The sequence below is a fragment of the Lepus europaeus genome, chromosome 19 (genome assembly GCF_033115175.1).
Source record: "Lepus europaeus isolate LE1 chromosome 19, mLepTim1.pri, whole genome shotgun sequence".
In the NCBI taxonomy this organism is placed as follows: Eukaryota; Metazoa; Chordata; class Mammalia; order Lagomorpha; family Leporidae; genus Lepus; species Lepus europaeus.
This window is the reverse complement of record NC_084845.1, coordinates 58,331,026-58,346,832: the sequence shown is the minus strand read 5'-3', so window position 1 is coordinate 58,346,832 and position 15,807 is coordinate 58,331,026.

Genomic DNA, 15,807 nt, shown 5'->3' with positions numbered 1-15,807 from the left:
TCTGAGAAGTAAATGTCTGTGCTTTATAAGTGATCAGTCAGGTATCTGTTACAGCGGCGTAGAGCAGAGTTAGACAGGTACTATGAATTCTGTTCCTCTTCAGACCTTCAGGTCATTGACTTGTTTGTATCAGTGTGCCCTATGGCTCATAAAATCCATTACTATCACGATTCTGATGCCAAAATTGTCCAGTGTTGGCCACCGGAAGCCTCTTCAGGTGGTTTGCTGTGTCCTTGTGACACTCTGTGGTGGACCTTGCTTTATGGACAAGATCGTGTACACACAAAGACACGCGTGTGTGTACACTTAAATATTGAGTTTTCATGTCTCCACATGCTGAAAGGCATGAATTCAGGCTGATTCCTTTAATTCCAATCCAAAGCCTTAAGACTCATTCTAGTGTCTTCCCTCTCCATATTTGCAACTCCATCTACTGCCTCCACTTCTACTTCCTATTTTCTTTCTTTCCCAATCTGGTGGGTACCCAACCTCTACCATGTTTGGGCAAGGGACACCTTTCATGCCCTCCCTCCCCGCACTGGCCACGGGTACCTCCTCACCTTCTGCAACTCGGACACTTGCTCAGGCTGCCCCTGGGAACACATCCTCCTTACCCATTCAGGCTCTGACCCTCGTGGTGGGCAGTCACCCACGTGGTCACTTTGCTCATCAGCATGGCCTCTGACGCTGCACATCCGGCACATCCCCCTTGTTGGGGGGCACCTCCCTCTGGGCTCTGGTGGTCTTTGTGAGCCACCAGCCCCCACCTCACTGTCTCACCTAATAGCTTTAGTTCTGTCCTGCTCAGGGAAAGGCAGGGAAGGGGGGAAGACAAGTGGGGAGCGCTCCCGTCTGGGAGGTTCTGCCCCGGATGCAGAGCTGCCCGTCCCTTCTCTCGGGCACCAGGATAAGTCAGTGTCTTGCATTTAGGATCCATTTGTCTTCACGCTCAGAACCACACTCGGAGCAGCTGGAGACTTGGGAGGGGCACCGGATGAGCACAACCGAGTCTCCCTTTGGGGCCTAGGACCCTCAACACTGCTGTTACCCAATCTTGGAGTGCCGGTGAAGTGCATAACTGGCACTGCTTGCCACATTCGACATAAGCAGCTAGGAAGTGAAGTCTGATGCTGTGGCTGGCTCTGCTCCACATCGCTACACAGTCTCAGTGGCTGTCCCTTAGATGCACTGGTCTTCCTAACAGCCCTTCAGCCTTCCACACCATACGCACATCAGTGTTTGCTTCTGGTCAGCATGTTGGCTGTTTCCAGGGCCACAGTGACTCCAGACAAATGTGTCTTTGTGCTCTTCGTTGAATTCCCGGAGAATGGCTTCCCAGGAGTGTTTGGGCAGAGGCTGTGTGCACTTTCCTTGCTCATCGTTGTTGCCACACTGCCCCTGGAGGGGCTGTCCCGGTTCACGCTTTCCCGCCAGCCCATGTGAGACACCTTGTTCCATGCTGGACTTTCCAAGTCCTGAGCAGGAAGAAGCTGTTCTCTATTTCCTGCTGGGAACAGCTTGCGTTGGGACTCTGCCATGGAACTGAGGGTTTAGCAACTATTCTGAGCTACAGCCAGAGTGACTGCCACGTCCACAGGCATTTCTCTGGGGGAGGGGTGCACACTCGCGAAAGCTTCTGCTCACTTGGACCACAGAGCAGGACAGGAGGGGTGTGGGTTTCCATGTGTCTGTCATTCTCACTTGTCTCGGGCAACCTTGCCTCTCCTCCAGGGGCCTGTGACAGGCTCTGCTCTGTATCAGAAAGGGCTGGAGTTCCTGCAGGTACGATTCCTTTAAGTCACACACACAGGGCATTTGGAAAAAAAATCCACCTCCCTGACAACCTTCTGGTAAGCCCCTTCTGTAGCCAATACCTTTTTGTCTGGTTATCCATGGAGTCCCCATCAGGAGGACATCTGTCAGATTGTTGGCTCCAGGACAATCAGGAGACAGAAGACGATTTGCTCACCTCCAGCTTGGAGGCCAAGGATGTAACTTGGATTGTTTAGTAGATTCTTGGTGGCGTTCACTCAGTGGCTCCATGCAGGAAAACCAAGTTTGCAGACGTTGGGGTTAGTGGGCTGTGCTGAGGGGCAGACAGGAAGGCAAGGCCCCCCCAGAGGAGGACCGTGCTCGTCAGCTCCAGTTGGCTCCCGTCCAGCAAGGCCAGCCGGCTTCTAACTGATGAGAGGAGGCAGGAACCTGCAAGTTCTATGTGACTTAGCCAGTTTTTAAGAGATGAGCGGATACTGAGCCAGTCCATTCAAGGTCATCTGGGGGCCAGATGTGGAGTAGGTCCATGCCAACCTGAGGCAGCCATTGGTGACTCTGAGGCTGAGGGGTGTATCAGAAGAACGGTCCATCCCAGCCGGGGGTGGTGCAGATGGGCACCAGGGATGTGCTGTCTCTCCACGACCAGTGGTGGCTGGAGGAGGAGTGCAGCCTTTGGCGGGGACTTTGGGAGATCTGCCCGTGCCTGCGACGCCCTCTTTTCTCAGAGTCTGATAGCAACACCAAGGAGAAGCTCGCTACGTGCCAGGCACCATGGATTTGCTGCCTGGGCACTCATGTACAGTTTACCTGCCTCAGTTTCCTTGTGTGTAAAATGGGGCTAAGGACAGAATCCACCTCAAAAGCTTGTTGTGAGGATTAAACATGAAGAGCTTAGAACAATGCCTGGATCACCCTAATGCTAGTAAACGTCAGCTTTAGTTTTTGCATTTTTAAAAGATTTTTATTTTATTTATGTTGAGTTACAGGGATAGGGATGGGAGGGAGGGAGAGAGGGAGAGGGAGAGGGAGAGGGGGAGAGAGAGAGAGAGAGAGAGAGAGAATGAGAATCTTCCATCTGCTGGTGGTTCACTCCCCAGAAGGCCACAATGTCCAGGACTGGGCCAGGCCAAAGCCAGGGACCAGGAGCTTCTTCTGGGTCTCCCTTGTGATGCGGGGGTCCAAGCGCTTGAGCCATCTTCTGCTGCTTTTCCCACGGCATTAGCAGGGAGCTGGGTCAGAGTGGAGCAGCCGGGACACGAGCCAGTGCCCGTTGGGGATGCCAGCACTGCAGGTGATGGTTTTACCTGCCACACCACAATGCTGGCCCCTGTTTCTTGTATTTCTAATCACCACAGAAATCCTGTAAATAGGTAGAAGTATGCCTGTATCTACAGATATACATCTAGGACTTCGAGAGATTAAGCTACCTCCTGAAACCATGAAGCTAGGAATCAGTAGAAATGGACTTCCAGTGTGTGAGACGTTCCTTCCGCTGCAGGTGAAAGGCGTCACAGGACTTCTGAAATGTGTCATTCGTGCCCCTTCCCTTCAAAAGTCCATTTTCTTGGACAGAACTCCTAGAATCTGCTATTGCATTTTTAAAAATCTTTCCTAGAAACCAGGTGGACACTTGATTTGTCTGAAATAAGGTGGTCGAGTGGGGTCTAGAGACTGAGCCGGGAGCTTCCTGGGGGACATTCTGCAGGAAGTACGGCACCGGCCGTGGCTGAGCTTGGGGCTCCAGGATCTGGCAACGTGGAGCAGCCGCTTCTGTTACCCCATGCAGGGTCTCTGGGTCAGGGACTCAGAAAGGCTTAGTTGGGTGGTTCTGGCTCAGGGTCTCTCAGGGGACAACCAAGACACCGCAGGGGCTGAGGCCATCTGAGGGCTTACCTGGGGCTGAGCATCTGCTTTTGAGATGGCTCACACACGGTGCTGTTGGCAGCAAGAGCGGGTGCACCTTTCCATGGGGCTGCCGGAGTGTCCTCACAGTGCAGCACCCAGTTTCTCCCAGAGTGAGTGATCTAGCAAGAAAATTGAATTGAACATCACATATTCCATCTGGCAATTCTATGATCGAAACAAGTCACTTGGTCCAGGCCATACTCAAGGGGAGGGGAATTAGCTTCCACTTTTTGAAAATACACATTTATTTTTTTAAAGTGTATGCTTTTTTAAAGATTTATTTATTTGAAAGAGTTGCAGAGAGAGGTAGAGACACAGAGAGAGGTCTTCCATCTGCTCGTTCACTCCCCAGATGGCCGCAACGACTGGAGCTGCGCTGATCTAAAGCCAGGAGCCAGGAGCTTCTTCCATGTCTCCCTCATGGGTGCAAGGGCCCAAGGACTTGGGCCATCTTCTACTGCTATCCCAGGCCATAGCAGAGAGCTGGATCAGAAGAGGAGCAGCCGGGACTTGAACCGGCGCTCATATGGGATGCTGGCGCTTTGGGCCAGAGCTTTAACCTGCCACACCACAGCGTGGCCCTAACATTTACTTTTATTTACTTGAAATGCAGAGGGAGAGAGAGAGAGAGAGAAAGAGCGAGAGAACGCGCACTAGCGTCCATCACTGGTTCACCCTTCAAATGCCTGCAGCAGCCTGCCTGGGCTTTGCTAGGCTGAAGCCAGAAGCCCAGAAGCCCGTCTGGGTTTCCCACATGGGTGGCTGGGGTGCAAGCACTTGAGCCATCATCTCTGCCACCCAGGATGCATTAGCAAGAAGCTGGCTGAGAAGTGGAGCAGCCTGTATTCAAAAGGGCCCTCCAATATGGGATGTGAGTGTCCCAAGTGGCCGCTTAGCCTGCTGTGCTGCAACACTTGAAAGGCAGAGTGACAGAGAGAGGGAGAGAGAGAGCAAGAGAGCGCTCGCTCTCATCCACTGGTCCATTCCCCCAAATGCCCACAATAACCAGGGCTAGGAAAGGCCAAAGCTGGCCGGCGCCGTGGCTTAACAGGCTAATCCTCCGCCCTGTGGCGCCGGCACACCGGGTTCTAGTCCGGGTCGGGGTGCCGGATTCTGTCCTGGTTTCCCCTCTTCCAGGCCAGCTCTCTGCTATGGCCCGGGAAGGCAGTGGAGGATGGCCCAAGTGCTTGGGCCCTGCACCCGCATGGGAGACCAGGAGAAGCACCTAGTTTTGGATCAGCGAGATGCGCCGGCCGCAGCAGCCACTGGAGGGTGAACCAACGGCAAAAAGGAAGACCTTCCTCTCTGTCTCTCTCTCTCACTATCCACACTGCCTGTGAAAAAAAAAAAAAAAAAAAAAAAAAAAGCAAAGCCAGGAGCCCAGAACTCCATCCAGGTCTCCCACACGGGTGGCAGGATCCCAAGTACTTGGGCCATGCACCTCACAGGTCCATTCGCGGGAAGCTGGGTAGGAAGCTTGGTGTAGCCAGGATTCGAACCAGGCATTTTTTTTTAAACATTGATTTATTTGAAAGGCTAAGTTTCAGAGAGAGAGAGGAGAAACAGATCTTCTATGGTTCACTCTCCACATGGCTGCAATGGCCGGGGCTGTGACAGGCTGAAGCCAGGAGCCTGGAGCTTCATCCAGGTCTCCCACATGGGCACAGGGGCCCAGGTGCCTGGGCCATCCTCTGCTGCTTTCCCAGGTGCATTAGCAGGGAGCTGGCTCAGAAGCAGAAGGCCAGGACTCGAACCGGCATTGCACGCTGCAGATGGCAGCTTAATCTCCTAAGCCACATCACTGGCCCCCAAAAAGAAGATTCTTTTTTTTTTTTTTAAAGAATGAGGTAGGGGCTAGCATTGTGATACAGGGTAAGCCACTGCCTGCAATGCTGGCATTCCATATCAGAGGTTGGTTTGAATCCTGGCTGCTCTACTTTCGATCCAGCCCTGCTAATGTGTCTAGGAAAGCTGCAGAAGATGGCTCGAGTACTTGGGCCCCTACACCCACGTGAAGACCTGGATGGAGTTCCTGGTTCCCAACTTCAGCCAGGAGCTTCACCCAGGTCTCCCACATGGGTGCAGAGACCAAGGACTTGAGCCATATTCCACTGCTTTTCCAGGCACATTAGCAAGGAACTGGATCAAAAGTGGAACATCTGGGACTCAAACCGGCGCCCATATGGGATACTGGCACTGCAGACAGTGGCTTAACCTGCTGTGCCACAGCATCAGCCCCAAACCAGGCACTCTTATAGGTGATACAGGAGTCCCAAGCAGTGGCTTATCATGCTGTACCACAATGCCTACCCTAGCATCCACTTCTGAAGTGAAGAACATCAAAGAACTTATAGACATATTTTTAAACCATGACAAGTGGGATTTTGACAAAGTTCATTTGATCCTGGATAACTGCATGGGGCCTAACGAGATAAAGCAGTAGTTTTGGGACCAGCAAGATCATCTTCCTTCTAAGTTTGTGCATTGACGGCAAATCATGCACATAACATATTATTTGAGGGGCCAGCATTGTGGCATAGCTGGTAAAGCCACTGCCTGTGAAGCCTCAGTCCTGCGACCATTTGGGAATGAACCAGTGGATGGAAGACTTTCTCTCTCTCTCTCTCTCTCTCTCTCTCTCTCTCTCTGTAAATTTGCCTTTCCAATAAATAATTGAACCTTAAAGAAGCAACACTGATCCTCAGACAGCTCTGTAAGGTGGCGGACATGCAGTTAGCACCCCCATTGTAGAGATGAGGAAACTGAGGCTCAGTGCTTATTCCAGGCAATATGGGCAGATGGCAGAGGGAGGACACATGCTCCTACCTGTACGTCCAGCATCTGTCCCACTCTGCCTGGTGCCCTGATCTACTACTGACGCCTCCATGGAGTAAGATGTCTTGGATTCATCTTCTATCTTGCGCCACGTTGTTATCTCAAACAGGAGATGGGGTTTGCGGTGCATCTGGGTGATCCAGGGAGACTCCTGGAGAAGCTGAGGGCAGAGATTATTTATTTTCCCTGTACGTGAAAGGCAGAGATGGAGGTTCTCCATCTACTGGTTCACTCCCTGAATGCAAACAATAGCCAGGCCAGGCCAGACCAAAGCCAGGGGTCGGGAGCCAGGGAATTGGGTCTCCCACCTGGGTGGCAGGCCCCCACACCTGCTGCCTCCCCGCATGGGCGTCAGGAGGAAGCTGGACAGTAAGTGGAGCTGGGTCTTGAAGCAGGCATGCGACACGGGAGGCAACCATCCCAGCCGCAGCCTAACTAAGCCGCACTGACTCGGCCCCCACACACTGCTGTCTTTTCTCCTGCACCCTCAGGCTCTGAGACGCATCCTGGCTACGACCACGGTGACTCCACTTGGTCCTTACAGGACCTCCGCACTGACTGGCTCCGGACTGCCAACGGGAATGTCACGTCTTTCCACCAGGAGGCAGCTGGCCAAACCAAATAGAGAACTATTCTCCTCTGACTTCTATTACAAGAAATGTTAGCCAAACAGAAAATCTGAAAGAACAGTGTAATAAATATCCATATTCCTTCCTCTACACGCAGTCATTATTTCTATCTGATCCATGTGTGTATTATCAGTTCAGTCTTTTTAAAACCTATTTATGTTCGTTTTTTTTTTTTTTTCTTTGACAGGTAGAGTTAGACAGTGAGAGAGAGAGACAGTGAAAAAGGTCTTCCTTCCATTGGTTCACCCCGCCCCCAAATGGCCACTACGGCCAGCGCACCATGCTGATCCGAAGCCAGGAGCCAGGTGCTTCTCCTGGTTTCCCATGCGGGTACAGGGGCCCAGGCACCTGGGCCATCCTCCACTGCACTCCCGGGCCACAGCAGAGAGCTGGACTGGAAGAGGGGCAACTGGGACAGAATCCGGCACCCCGACCGGGACTAGAACCTGGTGTGCTGGCGCCACAGGCAGAGGATTAGCCTATTGAGCCATGGCGCCAGCCCCTGTTCAGTGTTTTGAATCACTTCTAAGTACTTGACAGCTTATATTACCTATATAAGTCTCCTATGGAACCTTAATTCCATAATCATGCCTAAGAAAATTAGCCATGATTCTCTAACGTCATCTAACACTGAATTCCTATTCAAACCCCTCCTATTGTCCCCCAGACAGCTTCTCTCTCCAGTCAGGGCTTACCCTTGTTGGTTCCATTTAATCTAGAAAGTGACCTCTGAAGAGGTCAGGTCCACTGTCTGTCTTTGTAGATGGTTCTATGTTCTGGGTTCCCAGAATAAAGACTACATTTCTTAACATCTGTTATAGCTGGGTGTGGTCATATGACCAAATTGAATTAAAAAAGATTTATGTGGAAGTCTTGTATGAAATGTCTAAGTTTCTGTTGCCAGGAACATGGGTGTGATAGCTGGAGCTCTGGCAGCCATCCTAGACCAAAGGATCAAAGTTAGCCCCTAGGGATAACAGACAAAAGCAGAAAAAGCTGCATGGAACACCCAACTGGCACTGCCTGCCTGTTTCCCCACATCTTTTACTTGAGAAAATAAAACTCGGGGTGCTTCAGTCCCTGTTAATTTGGATTTTCCCTCATACTTAGCCAAATTTATCACCAGCTCATAAAGAGCGAGGTCAAGACCTACTATAAACTTGTTGGTGCCTGGGCAATAACCTAACGTCCGCTTTCCACTGGGTGAGACACACCTTGGAGGTTCTCCCAGCGCCCTGTGAGAATGTGTGTGGATTCTCACGTTCCCTCCTCTCTCATCTTGTGTGCAGTGAGGCTTGGCAGTCAGGGAGCCTTGTGGTTGTACATGTGGAACATCAAGTCCATGCGGTTTACCACAGGGACAGGCCGAGAGCAAGAACGCAGGAGCAGAGTGGGGATGCCCCGGGATTGGCACACAGTGAGTTGCACAACGCCCGGGCAGCAACAGGACGGCGGGGCTCCAAAGGCCAAGGCCTTCAGGAGAGGAAACCTGATAAACAGTCACACTGCCAGTGTTCCTGCCAGCCCAGAAGAGGCTTCCTGGTTGTTCTGTGGAGGTAATCCGCTGCACACCTGCCTCATTAAGCACTTGACCTGGTGGGTCCAGGCGGAAGGAACGTTCCCTTCCTGCTGCGGGTGCTTGGACGCCGTCCCCCAGGGGGTAACCTTGGTGCCGCCATTTTGTCCTTGACTACTTGGGAAGCCTTTGACGGTTCTCCCGGATGCTAAGTGCACAGTGCTTAATGGATCTCGTGACATCTTTCTAGCTCAGCAGAGCACAGAGTTGGATCCCGGGGCCTGGGGACCTTGAAGACATCACGCTGGTTAGCCCAGAACTTTATATTTGGGAGTCTGAAATAACCACTGAAAAGTAAGCATCCACTTACACAAATGGACATTTATATACAGAAGTACCTTATATACGTGCGTGTGTGTGTGTGTGTGTGTGTGTGAGTGAGTGAGAGAGAGAGAGAGTGAGAGAGAGAGAGAGAGAATAAGGCCGACCCATTCTATCTGTTCTTTTACTCTTTCAAACACTGTGATCCGGGTGCTGGTGGCTGACTGGGAAGAGCATCACCGGTTTCCAGCGTTTCCCAGTCTCTTGGAAGTGACAGGTACACAGCTGGCCAGAACTCAGGGGTTCCCAGCCTACAACACAGGAAGGAGCCCAATATTTTCAGACTGGAGAGGGGCTTGACTTTGGGACTTAGTAATCTACCCAAGTCCCTGGATTCCTGCACTGTTCAAGTCAGAGGTCCACGTTAAGAGCCATCTTTCTGGAGAGATGGGTCACGGGCCCAGGGTTGAAGTTCAGCTGTTCTTGGTGTCTGGCTGCTGCCCAGGGACTCTGCTGCCCCAACGCGTTGCCAGGCAGTTTCCTGTGCTTCCTTTGTGTCTCCCAGCCCCGGCCACGTGGGTCTCCCCTGCACCTGCAGCCCCCTGCTGCTGTGCTCTGGGGTCTGGACAGAGTGGCTCATTTCTGGGAAGAGCCTCAACTTCTTCCTAGAATCAGTGCTTCAGGACTTTCTCCTTCTCCGTGCTGGGCGTCACTGCCTTGGCTGTGGTTTAGTCTGGTTCACAAGGTTCTTACTGGCTTCCACAGCCACTCAGAACTGACACCCCAGCCTGGCTAGGGGAGTGAGGTAGCACGTTTGCTATCCTCCCGGCTAGTGGTGCCTCGACTAATGAAGGATCTCTCGCTAGCTGATTCTTACAAAGTGACTCTGGAGGTACCACCTTGAGACTGACGATGTGACGGGATCCTGAAAACCTGTGACGCCCACCGGGTAGGACAGGTGGCATCCCCATTCCTGGGGATCCACCTACTGACTGTGTTACTTTGAGAGCAGGTCCCTGCACCTCTCTGTGCTCCTTTGTAAAAATATGGTCGTTAGATAATAGAAGGAGTGACTGCTTAGGGGCTGTTGGAAAGTTAGGGAAGGAGTGACATGGAGGTGTTTGGCCTGCAGTAAGCTTTCTCACGAGGTTCCCTGTTGCTGTGATGGGCGCGTGGCCATTCTGGCCAAGGGCTGGGTCTGCTGACAGTTCTTATACCTCAGAGGTCCGACCTTCTTTACTGCAGACACAAAGCACTGAACCACACTACAGTACTCATTTCTCCCCGGGCTGGACGCTGACGACAGAGGTTATGTTTGTCATCCACTCAGTTAAGCAAATTGAACTGTCGGATGCCAGCTACCACTGGGTAGAGCGATAAAGGAGAATAATCAAAGAATAACATGGGCCCGCGTTGATTCCTGGCACCTTGGGGAGTGTCTGGCCCACACATGAACCGTGAGGAAAGCTGATGTGAATTCTCTGACTACAGACTGAACCAGCTTTTAAACTCACGCTACTACCCACTTGCCTTTGACCTCGGACCAATTTCATACTGGGAAAGGCAGGTTTCATTGGCAGTTTTGGCAGCCCTGCATATGTAGGCTCTTCTCTCTGGCTATTTTGCTAACAAGAAGCCGGCTTGAGAATATTGGATTTTGCAGCCTGGCTTGGAGGTCCTTCATTTATAAAGTGTCAGATCCGCTGTTACTTCTGAGAAGCTCTTTAAAAAGTTTAAAAATCTCAGTACATATGGCCCAAAACATCAGTATATGTGTCTGTCGGTGGTCTGGTTTTCAAGAAGAGAATTGCTGGCCTCAAGCTGAGAACCAATGCATGTGTTCTAGGTATAGCAGAATCTGGTAGCTCCTGGTCCCCAGTGACAGGAAAAGGGAGCTATCTTAGAGACAGCATATCAAGGCCGGCGCCGTGGCTCAACAGGCTAATCCTCCGCCTTGCGGCACCGGCACACCGAGTTCTAGTCCCGGTTGGGGCGCCGGATTCTGTCCCGGTTGCCCCTCTTCCAGGCCAGCTCTCTGCTGTGGCCAGGGAGTGCAGTGGAGGATGGCCCAAGTACTTGGGCCCTGCACCCCATGGGAGACCAGGATAAACACCTGGCTCCTGTCTTCGAATCAGCGCAGTGCGCCGGCCGCAGCGGCCATTGGAGGGTGAACCAACGGCAAAGGAAGACCTTTCTCTCTGTCTCTCTCTCTCACTGTCCACTCTGCCTGTCAAAACACACACACACACACACACACAAAACAAACAAACAAACAAAAAACAAAAAACAAAACTCCCCAGGTGACTTTAAAGTAAAGTGAAGTTTGGGAACTGTTGAAATATAACATATCTCATTGAAAAAATAAAAACATAAAATATTTATAATGGGAAGCCACAAGTGAAACATCTGCATCAAATTTACTTTTTATCAATTAAACTTCTAAGCCAAAAGTAAAAAAAAAAAAAAAAAGAAATACAACATAGCTGCATTATCTGTGCTTTTTTCAAGTTCTAGGTTTCCTAGGCAGAGTCCTTATAGATCCTGCTTACTATATACTGCACACCTCTCTGTTTGAATTGGTGGTATCTTCTCAAATCCATCTGTTGTTCACTGTCTACAGTCATTAGAATGTCAGCTCCTGCAGGGCAAGGATTAGTAGAATTTATTTTCTGCTTCTATTCTCATCACCTAAAACACCTGGAATATTGTGGATATTTAATAAATGTTTGGTGAATGAATGAATATTTCCTACTTTGTATACAGCCCTGGGCCTGGCGCTGTGACGCAGCAGGTTAAGCTGCCACCTGCAGAGCCAGCATCCCGCATGGGCGCTGGTTCCAGTCCTGGCTGCTTCACTTCCCATCCAGATCCCTGCTGATGCACTTGGAAAAGCAGCGGAGGATGGCCCTAGTGCTTTGGTTTCTGCACCATGTGGGAGACTTAGGAGGAAGCTCCTGGCTCCTGACTTTGGCCTGGCTAAACCCTGGCCATTGTGGCCATTTGGGGAGTAAACCAGTGGATGGCAGATCTCTCTATCTCTGCCTCCCCCTATAAGTCTGTCTTTCAAATAAATAAATAAATCTTTAAAAAAAAGCAGAGGAGAAACAATAGAAAAAAATCTAGTGATTAAGTATAAAAAAACTAGCACAATGGTAGACTAAAAACCAACTATATTAGTAATTAATTATGTAAGTAAACGGAATATTCTAATTACAAAGCAAAGGTTAACAGAATGGATAAAAATCAAGTACTACTTATGCAAAGGTTGAGGGCAGTGCCGTGGCTCACTTGGTTAATCCTCCGCCTGCAGCGCCATCATAGCATCCCATATTGGCGCCGGGTTCTAGTCCCGGTTGCTCCTCTTCCAGTCCAGCTCTCTGCTGTGGCCTGGGAGTGCAGTGGAGGATGGCCCAAGTGCTTGGGCTCCTGCACCCGCATGGGAGACCAGGAGGAGGCACCTGGCTCCTGGCTTCGGATAGGCTCAGCGCTGACTGTAGCGGCCATTTGGGGAGTGAACCAACGGAAGGAAGACCTTTCTTTCTGTCTCTATCTCTCACTGTCTAACTCTATCTGTCAAATAAATTAAAAAAAAATTTAAATTATGGAAAGGTACTTCAAAAAGTTCATGGAAAATGAGTATTACTAAACACTGCATGGATTTCAAAATCTTTTTTGCATAAAAATAGATTTCTTATTTATTTATTTGAGAGGCAGAGTTACACAGAAAGAGGAGAGACAAAGAGAAAGGTCTTCTATCCACTGGTTCACTCCCCAAATGGCCACAACAGCTAGAACTGAGCTGATCTGAAGCCAGCAGCTGGAATCTTCTTCTGGGTCTCCCATGTGGGTGCAGGGGCCCAAGGACTTGGGGCCATCTTCTACGGCTTTCCCAGACAGCCAGGACATGAATCGACACCCATATGGGGGTGCTGGCACCATAGGAGGCGGCTTTTGCTCACTGTGCCACAGCGCTGACCCCCAAAATAGATTTTTAATTCCATTTTCAGTGAACTTTTTAAAGTACACCCACATAGCCAAACAGACAGGAGAAAATATACTGCAAAATCACTGACCCAGAGGGAATCGGTGCGTCCTGCGACCTTACAGCAAGAACGCTAGGGAGGCATAAGGACACTTCACAGTGACACAGCCACTCAACAGCGACACTCATCGACTTCACATTGGGACACACCCAAGATTAGGGTGGAACGATGAGTAATTCTGACCTGTGTGGCATACGCAGACCATCCCAGTCACGAGCGGCTGTCTTCTGAAGAGCCCTGGAATACTCACCCACGGAGGCCGTGTGCTGGGCCAGGGAAGACTTCACACACATCGGAGGACTGACGCTATGTGCAGTATGTTCTCTGCCCCTTGGATGAACCTGGAAATCAATAATGAAAAAAAATGATTTTAAAAATTTCTGAATGCTTACAAGCCTAGCCACATATTTAAAAATAAATTTTGGAGGCTGGTGCTGTGGCGTAGCAGGTAGAGCCTCTGCCTGCAGTGCCGGGATCCCTTATGGGTGCTGGGTCAAGACCTGGCTGCTCCACTTCCGATCCAGCTCTCTGCTAATGGCCTCAGAAGTCAGTAGAAGATGGCCAACTCCTTGGGCCCCTACACCCATGAGGGAGACCTGGAAGAAGCTCCTGGCTCCTGGCTGTGGAGAGGCCCAGCTCTGGCTGTTGTGGCCATCTGAGGAGTGAACCAGTGGATAGAAGACCTCTCTCTCTCTCTCTCTCTCTGCCTCTCTGTATGGTGCTTTTCAAATAAATAAATGAACAAATTATGAACAAACAAGACACAAGTGAATATGAACAAATTTTGAAACGGTTGCTAAAAATACAATATACTAAAACTTACGGGACATAGGTGAAACAGGATGTAGAGGGAAATATATAATTATAAACACATTTGTTAGGATGAAACATTAAAACTGATGCAAGTTTCTACTCTACAAAACAGGATGGAGGAAAAAACCTAAAGGAATTTTAAAAATGAGGAAATAATAAAATAAGAGTGGGAATTGCTGATAGAAAAGGAAGGAGACAGCAGAGAACACCAAGTGAGACTGAGAGTTTGAATTTTGAAATGGTTAATAAAATCAGCAAACTCCTGGCAAGACTGTTCAAGGTAAAAAACACAAGTTATCAAAACACAAATTATCAAAATAGGGAACGGGACAGTATTACTAACCCTACTGATAGGAAAAAACAATAAGGTGATGCTGGGAATAGCTTTTTGCCAGTAAGATTTTGACAGCTTTATTGAAACAGAAAAATTTCCAGAAAAACACAAACTAGAAAAAAATAGAAAATCTGAATAATCCTTTCTTAAAGAAATGGGATCTGAAATTTACAGTGTTCCTACAAGCAAACTGCAGGCCTGGGTGCTGTGGGGCGACAGGCTAGGCCGCCGCGAGGTGGCCTGGGTCACGTAGCAGAGTGCTGGGTCACATAGCAGAGTGCTGGGTCACATAGCAGAGTGCTTGGGCTGCGTCCTGGCTGCTCTGCATGTCGGTCAGCTCCCTGCTAACGCACCTAGCGAGGCAGCAGACGATGGCCCGGGGTCTGCATCCCCGCCACCCGTGTGGGAGACGCAGGTTGTCACCTCTGGCGATGGCAGGCCTCTGCAGAGTGACCCACTCTCTCTGTCTCTGTCTTTCCATCTTCCAAAGAAGTGAAAAACAAATATACAAACAAATAAATCCTAAGGGAGAAAAAAAACACCAATTGTGCAGGCCTTATATAAGTTCACTGGCAAATTATTCCAAGCACAATTAATGAAGAAATAATATCAATCTTTTAAAAACTGTTTGTTATTTAAAAGAGAGACAGACAGAGATCTTCTACCTGCTGGTTCATTCTTCAGATGCCTGCAATAGCCAGGGCTGGGTGGGCTGAGCATGTGTGTGTGTGTGTGTGAGTGTGTGAGTGTGTGTGTGAGTGTGAGAGTGTGTGAGTGTGTGTGAGTGTGAGAGTGCGTGTGTGTGTGAGTGTGAGAGTGTGTGAGTGTGTGTGTGAGAGTGTGTGAGTGTGTGTGTGAGTGTGTGTGTGTGTGTGGGTGGTGGCAGTATGAGATCTGAGTGTCCCAAGCACCGTCTAAACCACTGCACAACACAAAACAAAAACAAAACAACAACAACCAAAAGAAGTGCTGTGTCAAACACCCACCCCAATAATATCAGTCTCACACAAACTCATGGGAGTAGAGCAAGAGGGAAAACTCCTGGACTGTATTAACAGATCAAAGTAAGCATAAAATGAAATCTTAATAAGGATATTACAAGAAAGGAAAATTACGGGCCAATACTAGTATTTCTCAGGAACATGGATGGAAAAATAAATACTAGTAATAATAATAACCAGCAGACAAAACCCAGTAATATATGTAAAAACCATACCACATCACGAGAAACTGAGATTCATTCCACAAATGCAAGATTGGTTGAAAGCACAAGGCGATGTGTAATTCACTAATGTAGCCGCTTAAGATGCTGCTTGGAAATACTATATCCCCTGTGGGAGGGTCTGGCTCAAATCCCAGCTACCACATTTCTTTCTTTTAAAAAAAATTAAGATTTATTTGAAAGGTAGAGTTACAGAGAGGCAGAGAGAGAGAGAGAGAGAGAGAGAGAGAGAGAGAGAGAGAGAGAAAGGTCTTCCATCTGCTGGTTCACTCCCAAAATGGCCATAACATTGGGAGCTGAGTTGATCCGAAGTCAGGAGCCAGGAGCTTCCTCTGGGTCTTCCATGTAAGTGCAGGGACCCAAGGACTTGGGCCATCTTCTACTGACTTCTGAGGCCATAGCAGAGAGCTGGATGG